Genomic DNA, 15,284 nt, shown 5'->3' on the forward strand with positions numbered 1-15,284 from the left:
TCTTTTCTTCCTATGTTGAAAATTCTGGTTGCTATGGCAACAAATAGACTGAATTTCAAGATTTCTGATTTGAATTTTTACGCTTTTTCACTATAAGTTCTTTATTTCTTAAGGTGTTTACTTCAAACTTTAAATATAAGTCTAGCAGATTGGGGTTTTACATAAAACTAAGTCTTGGATTGGTTCACATATATTTCTGCTTTATTAACCAGTGGGTCCACTCAAAGACATACAAATATTTATTAACAGGTCTGTATACCACTGTACAATACCATATAATACTGTACTGTCTGGATCTGAAACAATAGTTAAACAAAAAGTGTTAACCATTTGATATCAATGATATCAAATGTACAAGATATCAAAGAGATATCATAGTCAAATATCATACAAAATACAATATTAAGTTATTCAATATGCAAATAGCATTATACATTACTTAATTAACTGTAAGTTAATAACTGTATCCTTATCCTATTAATCCAGAACAATACAAACATTACAACCATAAACTTTATAATACTTTACATCAAAATAATAAGATTAAAGATTAAAATATCAAATTAGTGATGATGTCTTGTGGTGTAGTGGTCTGTACCTTTAAATAAATTTTAATTAACAAGTCCAGAATAGGCTTAAATAATATTTTACAATATGATGTTTACAACAACAATACAACAGTTACATACCTTGTTTGTAAAACAAGTACCCTGACAAAACACTCCACTCCACTGTCAACTGTCACACTGTGAATAACTACTGTGCTGTAATGTTAAATTGGTCATATTCATGCAAGATGTTAATAAGAAGTAAAATGGCAGTTGTAGACCAGCAATTACAATGCTTTTTCGCGAGTGTCAAAACCGACAATTGAAACGCGAAGAAATACCAAAATACAACATCAACAACCGAACAATCCACAATGTCATACAACCAGTACAAAGTACAAACCTTATACCAACCTCAATCCTATATCCAACCTATCAAATTTATATCAAAACCGTACAAACTTTAATTTAATCAACACACGACCATTTACAACAACTCAACTGAAGTTAAACATGGCGGCTTCTCCCGCAATGCTATACCATGTGACCACAAGCACTTGAAACGCAAGTTCTGATTGGACGAGACAAAACGAAAGAGCCAATCAACAATAAGGAAAGTCCGTTCGAAATATTGATTACAGTTCATCTTTACGAACTTTAAAGACCCACCACGTTGGATTCAATAAATGATTTAAAGACCCATCATGTTTAAAAAATGATAAATAATGAAAAGTTAAGAATTTAATAACTTTTTAAAAATTGACATCTGCTACACTTTCCCCCACTTCTGAAAATGATGTCTCATCATTTCGAAAAAAAAAGAAAATGTATTTATCATCTGAAACAAAGAAAATTTTTGTATGACAATTAATATCACGTTGAACACAGTACAGTATACACCTGAAAAATATCAATCAAAATATTCTTGTCTATGTCATCAGCAAATGATTAAATGCTGAAACAAAATATTTCATAAATGTAAATATGTATACTTCTGCAAACATATTCAAAATCAAACTATATTCTCCTCCCCTGCTGTCAAAAATTGTGTCTCACAATTTTCAATCCATAGTACTTGTGCTCTAAAAATAAACAACAATATATACATTATATTTATATACACAACTATAAAAACATATTCATGTACACATTTTTTTTCACTTTAAAATGTCTATATCATGACAGCCACCAATAATCTGTTTGCGATATCTTTGCTCACTGAATTTAAAATTCCAGATTCCAATAGTTTGTCTAATGCTTCATTTCTATCTTTTGTAGATATTACAATTTGGTTCATATGATAGTCTTCCTGCCATGCTGGTTTCTTAGTTGATCTTTCTGATCTTCTTACAGGTGATTTTGTAATTTGTTTCTGTCTTTTCTTTTTAGGTCTTCTATTTAATTCTGTCTCTGTATTTGTATTATCATCTAACATTGCACTTTCTTCTTTTTCACCACTGGAAATTTCCACACTATTAATTTCTTTATCCATCTCGTTAGATTCATGACTTAAATCTGTGATTTCTGTTCCTCCACTAGCAACCATAGATTCTGGATCTATGATTTCTTCTACAACTTCTTCAACCTTGTCGTTTACAACATCTTTATCAGTTTCATCTGTTGTCTCATCCTTGTCTTCAGAAGTGTGTGCGTCAGTTTCATCTGTTGTCTTTTCCTTCGCCTTATCTTCAGAAGTGTGTGCGTCCCCACCTTTATATGTTTGTAGAACATATTCTTCTTCTGAATCTTCTGAGTATTCTGGTATTTTGCTTTATTTCAACAGGAATTTACACGTGGTTAACTTTCTTTCTTGGTTTTGGAATAGGTCTTTTCTTACTTTCTGTTTGATCTTCCACCTCTGAATTGCTTTTGTTGTCTCCATTGTGAATGGAATCAAGCAGCAATAAGTTATTTCTGTGCAATGTTCTAGTTGTTCCATCTTGAGCCTTAACTTCAAACACAGGACTATCTAGATTTGGTTGATTGATAACAACATATGGTTCTTCCTCAAATCTATCAGCAATCTTGTGACGTCCTTCAAATGCCAAAATCTTTACCAGCACGTTGTCACCTACTTGTATCTTTGTTGCTTTTGCTTTTTTATCATAAAGTTTCTTCTGTCTTTGTCTTGCGGTATTTGCATGTTTCATTACATTTTCTCTTCAAGATTCTAATCTTTGTTTCAAATTTTCAATGTATTCAGTTGTTTTTTGTTGAGGTGTTTCTTGTGTTTGTTCGAAAACAGAATCTATCGGTAATTTTGGTGTTCTTCCAAACATCAGTTGAAATGGCGAAAACTTTGTTGATTCATGTTTAGTGCAATTTTATGCAAGTACAAGGGATGGCAAATGCTTCTTCCAGTCTGCCTTTTTGCTTGGATCAAAGGTACCTAACATATTGAGCAGCGTTCTATTATATCTTTCTGTAAGTCCATTACCACTTGGGTGATAAGGTGTTGTACGAGATTTTTCTATGCCAAATAATTCACAAAGCTCTTTGATAAGTGTTGATTCAAAATTACCCCCTTCATCTGAATGTATCCTAGTTGGTATGCCATAATGGATGATGAAATTTTCATAAAAAGCTTCTGCAGTTGTTTTTGCTGTTTGATTTCTAGTTGGTATGGCTAAAGCGAGTTTGGTAAAATGATCTGTTATAACTAGAATCAAATTCGCCCTTTGATAGTTCCAAGGTTAAAAAGTCCATACACACAAGTTCTAGTGGATAAGTTGTCACTACATTTACAAGCGGTGCTCTAGTATTAGTATCTGACTTTCTGCGAAGACATCTATCACAATTCTTGATCCACTTTTCACAGTCTGCTGCTATTCCTGGCCAAAAAAATCTTTCTCTCAACAGTCCTGGGTGACCTATATCATTGTGAAGACCTTGTAACGCAGTTGTTCTGTAGACTTCAGGTAAAACCAGCTGTAGTATTTTTTCTTCATTGATTGTCACTTCCCTATAAAGTACACCTCTAACTATTTTCAAATTATTAAAGTTCCTTTTCATTATGCTGTCTTCTTTTGTAAAGTGTTTTAATCTAGGAAGCTTTTTATTTGTTACTGATGTGACCCATTTACCAATGTGAATATCTTGTCTTTGTTGCTGTCTTATGTCTCTTAAATGAACTTGTGCCATAGGTTGACCTGGTGAATCAGTTGCCTCTATGATGTTTATTGCTGCAGATGGGAGTATTTCAATGTAAGGTTCACCTTGAATAGAACTACAGATGACCTTGACTGTATTGTTGTCAATCTTTATCAAATCTCCATCTTCATCCATTATCTTTTCATGTGGATAACAAGACATAGCATCTGCATCCGCATTCTTCTTTCCTGGTCGATATATTATGTCAAAGTTGTATGCTGCTAATGCTGATGACCACCTTTGACCAGTTGCATCAAGTTTAACTGTTGTCAAAATATGTGTCAAAGGGTTATTATCTGTGTATACAGTGAAATGGTTTCCTGATAAGTAGTCGCTGAATTTTGTAGTAACTGCCCACTTAAGCGCCAAAAATTCCAATTTAAATGCCGGATAATTTTTCTCTGATTTTGTAAGGCTTCTGCTAGCATATGCAATGACTCTGTTCTCTTTTCCGTGTTTCTGATAAAGAATCGCTCCTAACCCTGTAATACATGCGTCCGTGTGTAACTCAAATGGTAAGTTGAAATCAGGATAAGCTAATATTGGAGGTGATGTGAGTATCTCTTTCAATTTGTCAAATGTATTTTGTTCAACTTCTGTCCATTTCCACTCTTTTTTATGTTTATTTCCCTTTTTCTTCAATGATGTTGGTGGTAATAAATCATTCAGTGGTTTCACTATCTTGGAAAAGTCTTTCACAAAGCGACGATAATATCCTGCGCATGCTAGGTATGAGCGAAGTTCATCTGCGTTTGATGGTGTTGGCCAATTTTTAACTTTTTCAATCTTTTCAGGATCTGTTTCTACACCAAACTCACTAACAATATGTCCAAGAAATTTAACACGTTTTTGAAGAAAGAAGCACTTGTCAGCAGATAATTTCAAATTGCATTCTTGTAGACGAGTAAGAATTGTATCAAGTCATTCCAGATGTTGTTCTAAACTGTCAGAAAAAATGATCAGGTCATCAAGATATGTAACACAAATCTTCATGTTTAAGTCTCCTAAGCACTCTTTCATAAGCCTCTGATAAGTTGCAGGAGAATTACAAAGTCCGAAAGGCATCTTCTCATAATGGTAAAGTCCAAGTGAACCAACTGTAAAGGCTGTTCTTTCTTTATGGGATTCTTCTATAGGGACTTGATGATAACCACTTTTCATATCGATGACACTGAATAACTTTGAAGAACTAAGGCAGTCAAATACTTCTTCAATACGTGGTAAGGCATATGCATCTTTCACAGTTCTTTTGTTGAGCATGCGATAGTCAATACACATTCTGATTTTTCCATTTTTCTTTCTTACTAAGACGATATTTGATGCCGAAGGTGATTTGGATTTGGATATTACACCACTTGCTAAAAGTTGTTCAAGGTGAGCACGTACTTCATCTATCATTGCTGGAGGGATTCGACGATGTCTTTGTTTCAATGGAATTTCATTTATTAAGTCGATCCAATGCTTTTTGTGCCCCCACTTTAGTGGCGGGCATTTAGATTTACCCTTGTCCGTCCGTCCTTCCGTCCGTCTGTCTGTCCGTTCTCTTTTGTGTCGCACGTAACTCAAAAAGTATTTGACCTAGATTCATGAAACTTTACAGGAATTTTATCAGCATGTGTAGTTGTGCACCTGGGTATTTTGTCTGGATATTTTTAGTAGTTTTAGAGTTATTGCCCTTGACTTAGTAAAATTTTGCAATTTTCAATTTGTGTCGCATGTAACTCAAAAAGTATTTGACCTACAGTCATGAAACTTTACAGGAATGTTGATCAGCATGTGTAGTTGTGCACCTGGGTATTTTTGTCTGGATATTATTAGTATTTTTAGAGTAATTGCCCTTGACTTAGTAAAATTGGCAATTTTCAACTTGTGTGGCATGTAACTCATAAAGTATTTGACCTAGAGTCAAGAAACTTTACAGGAATGTTGATCAGCATGTGAAGTTGTGCACCTAGGTATTTATATCTGGATATTATTAGTATTTTTAGAGTTATTGCCCTTGACTTAGTAAAATTTTGCAATTTTCAACTTGTGTCGCATGTAACTCAAAAAGTATTTGACCTAGAGTCATGAAACTTTACAGGAATGTTGATCAGCATGTGTAGTTGTGCACCTGGGTATTTTGTCTGGATATTTTTTTAAGTAGTTTTAGAGTTATTGCCCTTGACTTAGTAAAATTTTGCAATTTTCAATTTGTGTCACATGTAACTCAAAAAGTATTTGACCTAGAGTCATGAAACTTTACAGGAATGTTGATCAGCATGTGTAGTTATGCACCTGGGTATTTTCGTCTGGAAATTTTTAATATTTTAAGAGTAATTGCTCTTGACTTAATAAAATTTTGCAATTTTCAACTTGTGTCGCATGTAACTCAAAAAGGATTTGACATAGTCATTAAACCTTACTGGAAGGTTGCTCAGCATATTTAGTTTTGCACCTGGGGTTTCGCTTGTGGATTTATCCAGTATTTGTAGAGTTATTCCCCTTGACTTAATAAAAACCGTTTCATTATGTTGTTATTTGTTCCTAATGTGTGCTTGAGTTAGAATCAACCAACTTTACAGGAATTATGATCAACATCACTAAATTACAGGAATAAAGATTCACATCACTGTGAAGCTGTGCACCTGGGACTTTGCATGTGGATTTTTTTCAGTTTTGAAAGTTTACAAGAATGTTGGTCAGCATGTGTACTTATGCACCTTGGGGTTTGCTTGTGGATTTATGTAAAGTTCTTGCCCTTTACTTAGTAAAAGATTTTTAGTTTTCAAAAAATATTTGACCTAGAGTCATAAGATTGACAGAACAGTGGCGCGGTGGGGGCACCTGTGTCCTATGGACACATTTCTAGTTCTTGTCACGATAGCCAATGTCTGTGTCACTTTTTAGCTCACCTGAGCACGAAGTGCTCAAGGGTGAGCTTTTATCATCACTCTGCGTGCGTCGTGCGTCCTTCAAAAAATGGCGTCAAACTTTTCAAACAACATCTCCTCCTAAACCACATGGCCAATTGCAACCAAACTTTACAGAAATGATCCTGAGGTGGACCCCTTTCAAAGTTGTTCAAAAATTTAAATTCCATTAAAAACTCTTGTTGTCATGGCAATCAATAGGAAAAACTTAAAAAAATCTTAGAGCTTAGATATTTGGCATGAAACATCTTCTAATGAGTGTCTACCAAGTTTGTTGAAATCAAAGCCCTGGGGTCAAAATTGGCCCCGCCTTAGGGGGTCATTGATTTTCCCTATATGCATATAGTAAAAACTTAAAAAAATCTTCTTTTAAAGAACTCAAAGAGCTAGAGCTAAGATATTTAGCATGAAACATGTTCTCATGGGTGTCTACCAAGTTTGTTCAAATTAAAGCCCTGGGGTCAAAATTGGCCCCGCCCCGGGGGTCATTGACTTTCTTTATATGTGTATAGCAAAAACTTAAAAATCTTCTTTGAAAAAACCCAAATAGCTAGAGTTTAGATATTAAGCATGAAACATCTTCTAGTGAGTGTCTACCAAGTTTGTTCAAATAAAAGCCATGAGGTCAAAATTGGCCCCGCCCCAGGGGGTCTTTGATTTTCCCTATATGCATATAGTAAAAACTTAAAAAATCTTTTTAAAGAACCCAAAGAGCTAGAGTTAAGATTTTTAGAATGAATTATCTTCTAATGAGTGTCTACAAAGTTTGTTCAAATAAAAGCCCTAGGGTCAAAATTGGCCCCGCCCAAGGGGGTCATTGATTTTCCCTATATGCATATAGTAAAAAATTAAAAAATCTTCTTTTAAAGAATTCAAATAGCTAGAGCTAAGATATTTAGCATGAAACATGTACTAATGGGTGTCTACCAAGTTTGTTCAAATAAAAGCCCTGGGGTCAAAATTGGCCCCGCCCCAGGGGGTCATTGATTTTCCCTATATGCTTATAGTAAAAAATTAAAAAATCTTCTTTTCAAGAACTCAAATAGCTAGAGCTAAGATATTTAGCATGAAACATGTACTAATGGGTGTCTACCAAGTTTGTTCAAATAAAAGCCCTGGGGTCAAAATTGGCCCCGCCCCAGGGGGTCATTGATTTTCCTTATATGTGTATAGCAAAAACTTAAAAAATCTTCTTTGAGAAAACCCAAATAGCTGAAGTTTAGATATTAAGCATGAAACATCTTCTAGTGAGTGTCTACAAAGTTTGTTCAAATAAAAGCCCTGGGGTCAAAATTTGCCCCGCCCCGGGGGTCATTGATTTTCCTTATATGTGTATAACAAAAACTTAAAAATCTTCTTTGAAAAACCCAAATAGCTAGAGTTTAGATATCAAGCATGAAACATTTTCTAGTGAGTGTCTACCAAGTTTGTTCAAATAAAAGCCCTGGGGTCAAAAATGGCCCCGCCTCAGGGGGTCATTGATTTTTTCTATATGCATATAGTAAAAACTTAAAAATCTTCTTTTAAAGAACTCAAAGAGCTAGAGCTAAGATATTTAGCATGAAACATGTTCTAATTGGTGTCTAACAAGTTTGTTCAAATAAAAGCCCTGGGGTCAAAATTGGCCCCGCCCCGGGGGTCATTGATTTTCCTTATATGTGTACAGCAAAAAAAAAATCTTTTTTGAAAAAAACCAAATAGCTGGAGTTTAGATATTAAGCATGAAACATCTTCTAGTGAGTGTCTACAAAGTTTGTTCAAATAAAAACCCTGGGGTCAAAACTGGCCCCGCCCTGGGTGTCATTGATTTTCCATATATGTGTATAGCAAAAACTTAAAAATCTTCTTTGAAAAAACCCAAATAGCTGGAGTTTAGATATTTAGCATGAAACATCTTTTATAAGTGTCTACAAAGTTTGTTCAAATAAAAGCCCTGGGGTCAAAACTGGCCCCGCCCCAGGGGTGTCATTGTTTTTAACTATATGTGTATAGTAAAAGCTGAAAAAAATCTTATTTTAAAAAACCCAATGAGCTAGAGCTTAGATGTTTAGCATGAAACATCTTCTTATTGGTGTCTACCAAGTTTGTTCAAATAAAAGCCCCTGGATTAAAATTGGCCCTGACGGGGGGGTGGGGCGGGGAGTAGATCATTGTTTTTCATTATATGTGTGTAGTAAAAACTTAACATTGTGAAACATCTTCTAATTGGTGTCTTCCAAGTTTGTTCAAATAAAAGCCCTGGGGTTTAAACTGGCCCTGCTCCGGGTGCCTTTATACAGGTGAGCGACCTCAGGGCCATCATGACCCTCTTGTTGAAAATATGTCAATGTGTTTCTTGAGTTGTTCTTGTACTTGGATGTTTTCATCTTTCCTTTAATCTGAACTAATATGAATTTCTTTAAGTACATCTGGTTCCTGTTTTGTCTCTAACTTCTGAAAAACTGATTCATCAATGGTGACGGGTTGAATTTCACAAAGTATGGCTTTTGGAGCAACTGTTATTGAATTTGTAGTAACGTTCGAGATGTTCACTAAAACCTCATTGTTTTTCTTGTAAGAGTAATGTATGACGGAAGGAGTAATATCTGCGAAATTTTGTATTGAAGCTTCTTCTGTTTCTTGAAGTATTGCGCAAGTGTCATGAAAATTCTATTCTTTATCTGTGTATCCTTTTATGTCTATTGACTGATTTGGTCCTATGACTATCATTCTTGATTCTGCTGATCGAACAATGGCAATCCTGTCTTTATTTCTTTTAAGTTGTTTTTGTTGAAGTGTTAAACATCTAAATGCAAGGTACCATGGCGTGTGTAAACTAGCTTTCTGTAGAAATGATTCTCCATAATTGTTCTTGCAGTTAGTAAGAAGTTCATTCAATATATTTGTTCCCAATAAATTTGGTGTCTTTGCACTGTATTTTGTTTCAGGTGTCACTAAAAACAAACAGTCTTGATATGTTGATTCTGGAATTCCTTCAGTTGATAACAAGGCTTCAATGTAACCTAAGTATGGGAGTTCATTTCCATCTGCACATTCAACATTAAGTATTTCTTGGAGTGGTAATATCTCTATGTGTTGAAGGTGCTGGTCATAAAAACTTTTGCTAACACTACTTATGCAACTTCCGCTGTCAATTAATGCTGTTGTTTCAATGTTGTTGATTTTCACTTTAGCTTCAGTAGATGTTCCAACTAATTTAGGATCTTCGGTATTTTTACAATAAGTAGTGCCTCTATTTGATCCTGTAACGGAGGCACATATTAGTTTGGGCAGTTTCTTGCTATGTGTCCTTTCTTGTTGCATTTGTAGCATGTTAGTTGCATATTTGTAGAGCCAATAGGTCTTGTTGGTTGATAACTGCCATATCCTCTACCTCTTACTCTAAAGTTTTCTCTAAAATTTCCTCTAAAATCTCTATTAAAACTTCTAGGCTGGAACTGGTTTCCATAAAATGACCTATGTTGTGTGTTTTCTTCTTTCTCTTTTTCTAATCTCTCAATCCTGGCATTCATTTTCTTCAGTAATTCCTTGACTTCTCCGAGTTCTGACTTTTCTTCAACTCTTGTAGCTGCTTGACACTTTGTCTTTGTTTCCTTTTCCTTCTCTTCATTCATGCAGCTTTCCACTTTCCTCAACTCTATTTTAAACAAGTCGTAGTCTTTAACTGTCTCAAACTTGAAGTTGGCAGCTTGTTTTAAGTTACTTCTTAAGCCTTGATACAATACATTTTTTAGAATATCCTTTTGGGTTCCTAGTAAAACCTTTAACTCGAAAGCTTGTGAGAAAATATCTTCAAAACGTGCAGCATCACTTGTAATCGATTCTGTTGTACCTTGAGAGCACGCATAAAATTTTTGTATTGACTCTCTGGTTTCTAACATGGAATATGAAAAGTTGAATTTTCTCAGAATGTCTTCCAACTTTGCATGTATTCCCATTCTACGAAGAATATTTGCTGCTTCACCTTTACATGAGCGACGTATTCCATTAAGTATTTGCTCTTCCTTCTACTCTCAAACAATTCACCTCATACTGCCACGTCAAAAAGTCCACTTCTCCTTTATCAACCTCTCCGTAAAATACAGAAATTCTTGGGACTGACGGTATCTTTGTCTTTTCTGTCACCTTTGTATCAACTTCTCTTTGACATAATATTTCATGTAATGTTCTAAGTCTTCTGGTTCTTCTACATACATAGGTGGTTTAATTTTCAATTTATGAAAAGCTCCAAGTAATTTCAAATCTTCTTCTGTCACTTCTTCCTTTTTTAATTCCATCTTGATACTATATGTGTACTTTCAACAAAACTAGTTTATAATATATAAACTAATTTGAGTATCCGTGTCTATTCACCGTATTCATTTCTTTTGAAGTTCACTTCAATCCAATTTCAAATTTGTAATATTCAACAAATTATCTCCCTTTGAATATCCTTTCTGAAATTCCAATCAAATTATTTCAATTTCATTTATTATCTCCCTTTCATGTATGATTTCTGGTTTTGACGTAAATTTTCATGCTATGAAATTAGGTGTGTGGAATATTTCTGGTTTATCATCAAAATTGTCTGGAAGAAACGATATTTGTGATTCAACAGATTTTGTTGATTATATTAAGTCATTTAGCATTATTGGTTTTGTAGAAACTTGGGCTAAGAATTATGGTGAGTTTTCATTAACTGGGTATACATGTTTTGATGTTATTAGACCATTAACTAAAAATGCAAAACGAAATTCAGGTGGAATATCTGTTTTTGTAAAAAATATTATATTTCAGTATGCAGAAATTAGACAATTAAGATCCTCTAGTCACAATATTTTATGGCTACTTGTTATCCCCCGCCGATGGAATCGGGAGGGGGATATAGTTTTGGCGTTGTCCGTCCTTCCGTCCGTCCGTCCGTCCATCCGTCCGTCCGAATTTCGTTTCCGGAGTAGTTCTCTGCAACTAATGGCTGGAATTCAACGAAACTTTATGGGAATGTTGATCAGCATGTGAAGTTGTGCACCTGGGTATTTTCGTCTGGATATTTTTAGTATTTTTAGAGTTATTGCCCTTGACTCAGTAAAATTTTGTCTGAATTTCGTTTCCGGAGTAGTTCTCTGCAACTAATGGCTGGAATTCAACGAAACTTTATGGAATTGTTGATCAGCATGTGAAGTTGTGCACCTGGGTATTTTCGTCTGGATATTTTTAGTATTTTTAGAGTTATTGCCCTTGACTTAGTAAATTTGTAACTTTCAACTTGTGTCGCATGTAACTCAAAAAGTATTTGACCTAGAGTCATGAAACTTTCCAGGAATGTTGATCAGTATGTGTAGTTGTGCACCTGGGTATTTTCGTCCGGATGTTTTTAGTATTTTTAGAGTTATTGCCCTTGACTTAGTAAAATTTTGCAATTTTCAACTTGTGTCGCATGTAACTCAAAAAGTATTTGACCTAGAGTCATGATACTTTACAGGAATGTTGATCAGCATGTGTAGTTGTGCACCTGGGTATTTTCGTATGGATTTATTTAGTATTTTTAGAGTTATTGCCCTTGACTTAGAAAATGTTTGCAATTTTCAACATGTGTCACATGTAACTCAAAAAGTATTTGACATAGAGTCATTAAACCTTATTGGAAAGTTGCTCAGCATATTTAGTTTGTTCCTGGGGTTTCGCTTGTGGATTTATCCAGTATTTGTAGAGTTATTTCCCTTGACTTAGTAAAAACTGTTTCATTATGTTGTTATTTGATCCTTGAGTGCTTGAGTTAGAATCGACCAACTTTACAGGAATAATGATCAACATCACTAAATTACAGGAATAATGATTCACCTCACCGTGAAGCTATGAACCTGGGACTTTGCATGTGGATTTTTTTCAGTTTTGTTAGAGTTATTGCCTTTGAATTACAGTAGTATAAATTTGCAATTTTCAACTTGGGGTTTGCTTGGGGATTTATTCAGTATTTGTAAAGTTCTTGCCCTTTACTTAGTAAAAAGATTTTTAGTTTTCAAAAAATATTTGACCTAGAGTCATAAGATTGACAGAAAAGTGGCGCGGTGGGGCACCCTTGTCCTATGGACACATTTTCTAGTTTTTATTAAAGAAGAATTAAAATGATTTGTTACAAATAACATTTAAAAATATTTGAAAATTGTGAGATCCCTTCTTGATGCCTTGAAAATGGCAATGAAGTCTGGAGATTAAGATGTTTTTACATCTAGGTGAGTTATTGTGATCCCCCACCGTCCGTCGTCGTGCGTCGTCAGCAATTTTTTAAAAAACATCTCCTCAGAAACAAATGACTGCACAGCACCAAACTTTACAGGAATGATCCTAGGGTGGTCCCCTGCCAAAGTTGATCAAATGGTTCTGGTCTGTTGCATAAGTAGGTCACAGGGCCAGAAAAGGAGTTTCAAAAATGCAAAATTAAAAAATCTTGTCTGAAAGTACAAGGCCTAGAGCTTTGATATTTGGTATATGATATAACCTATAGGTCCTCTACCAAAATTGTTCAAATTTTAGCCCTGGGGTCAAAATTGGCCCCACTCCAGGGGGTCATAGATTTTCCTTATATGTATATAGTGAAAACTTAAAAATTCTTCTTGTTTGAAGGTACAAGGCTTCAAGTTCAAAGAATATTACAGTTTATGCCATGATTAATATATAAATAAAGCCTTATGTCTTCAGTTGTTGTGTTAATAATAACCAGTACTCGGCGGGGGATATAAATTCAACGAATTTGCTTGTTAAATCTAAAGTTAATATTTTTCACAATATGCTATTAGGTTTTGTTTATATTTCTCCAGAAAATTCGTCCATATATTCGAATGAGGCATTGTTTGATATCATCGAAAACGAGCTTGCTATTTTCAAAAGTGACTATCCGGGTCATTCCATTTTTGTTTTAGGTGATTTTAATGCATATACATCCACAAACCCTGATTATATTGCTATGGATGGTGAATTTCCATTGTTAAGTGATACTTTTTATATTGAAGATACTATTCCGCCACCTAGAGCTAATTCTGATGGTAAATCTATAAATAATTACGGCCAAAAATTGCTTCAGCTTTGTATTGCTACTGGGCTTCGTATATGTAATGGCAGAATCGGTAACGATGCTGGCAAAGGTTGTTGTACTTGTTATACTGATTATTCTCCTAGTCTTATTGATTATATTTTGTCTGATATGTCATTATCTGATTATGTCTTAGATTTTGATGTTGAAAACCGAATTGAATCTATACACATGCCCGTCTACATTAAAATTAAGAGCTCAACACAATTAGAAGATAGTCTTTCTGAACAAGTATTTAGTAATGTATCTGAAAACCTATATACTAAACTGAAATGGGATGAAAATAATAAACAACAATACATTGAAAAGTTAATTATAGGTATTGACTCTATGTATGACTATTTTTAATACTGCTTTAGATAATAATGATATACATCTAGCTATACAGAGACTAACAGATTGCTTTTACAATGCTGGATCAAACATAAATAGAAATAATGGTGTTAATAATCTTTAATACAAATCAGAAATGTCAAAAAATGGTATAATTCTAATTGTAAACGACTTCGTACCAATGTTCTTCAGAGGTTAAGAGAATTTCGTAGATCACGCACTGATAACGCTTTAAACAACTACAAATTAGCTAAATCCGAATATCGAGAAACATGTCGTAAGTGTAAGCTAAGATATGAAGCAAATGAACGATCAAAACTTGTCGCTGCTGCCAATTGTAATAACCCGAAATATTTTTGGAATTATTTAAAGACAAACACAGGGGCTTAATCGTGTTAATATAACAACTGAAGAGTGTATAATTATTTTAATAGTTTATTTAATCCCGTTGTTAACAGTGAGTTTGATGATACCACAAACGACAGTGTAATATTTAATGATATTCTTGATTCCGCAATCTCTCCCTCTGAGGTCAGCTGGGCAATAGGTCAACTCAAATTAGGCAAATCAGCTGGTATTGATGGCATTACAGCTGAGTTTATTAAAGCAGCCTCTGACAGACTTATCCCGATTTTATGTTTGTTATATAATAAGCTATACGATAATGGTGAATTTCCCAACAATTGGTCAATTTCACTTATCACACCTGTTACTTAAAAAGGGTAACCAAAACGATCCAAGCAATTATCGTGGAATCAGCTTACTACCTGTACTGAGTAAAATATTTATATCTATTTTAAATAGAAGGCTTGAGAAATGGTGTGATGAAAACTCTGTATTAGGTGAAGAAACAAGGTGGGTTTAGGAGTTGTTATAACACTATAGATAATATATTTTGCCTGTGCACTTTTATAACCAAGTACCTACAAAACCTCAAGGCCTTTTTTTATACTTTATTCGTTGATTTTGAAAAAGCATTTGACCGAATTAATAGACAGGCTCTATACAATAAACTATGCTCAAATAATGTTAGTTCAAAGTTTTTAAAAATGATCAAATCGTTATATCATGATATTAAAGCAAGGGTTAAATCCCCATCTGGACTAACAGAAAGTTTTGAATGCCAGTTTGGTGTCAGGCAGGGGTGTACGCTATCACCATTACTATTTTCTCTATTCTTAAATGACCTTAATAATTATGTTAGTGATTGTTGCCATGGTGTCTCATTAGAACTTAAACAAATATTCACTTTACTTTACGCCGACGATTTAG

General features: G+C 34.3%; 1 protein-coding gene and 1 long non-coding RNA gene across 3 annotated transcripts in view; one reads left to right on the plus strand and one right to left on the minus strand.

The window, feature by feature from the left end:
- Nucleotides 1-15,284, plus strand: part of LOC132718126 (peroxisomal trans-2-enoyl-CoA reductase-like) — a 127,051-nt gene that overhangs the window by 41,732 nt on the left and 70,035 nt on the right. The window lies entirely within an intron of this gene.
- The window catches only part of LOC132718127 (uncharacterized), a 30,982-nt gene continuing 15,877 nt past the window's right edge, over nt 180-15,284 (minus strand). For both annotated transcript variants that reach the window (XR_009624045.1, XR_009624044.1), the window contains exons 2-3: nt 690-764; nt 180-296 (exon numbers count right to left, since the gene is read on the minus strand). This is a non-coding gene — a long non-coding RNA (uncharacterized LOC132718127). The remainder of the gene's footprint in view (nt 297-689; nt 765-15,284) is intronic.

The sequence above is a fragment of the Ruditapes philippinarum genome, unplaced genomic scaffold, assembly GCF_026571515.1.
Source record: "Ruditapes philippinarum isolate M1 unplaced genomic scaffold, ASM2657151v2 ctg56_1_1_1_1, whole genome shotgun sequence".
Lineage (NCBI taxonomy): Eukaryota > Metazoa > Mollusca > Bivalvia > Venerida > Veneridae > Ruditapes > Ruditapes philippinarum.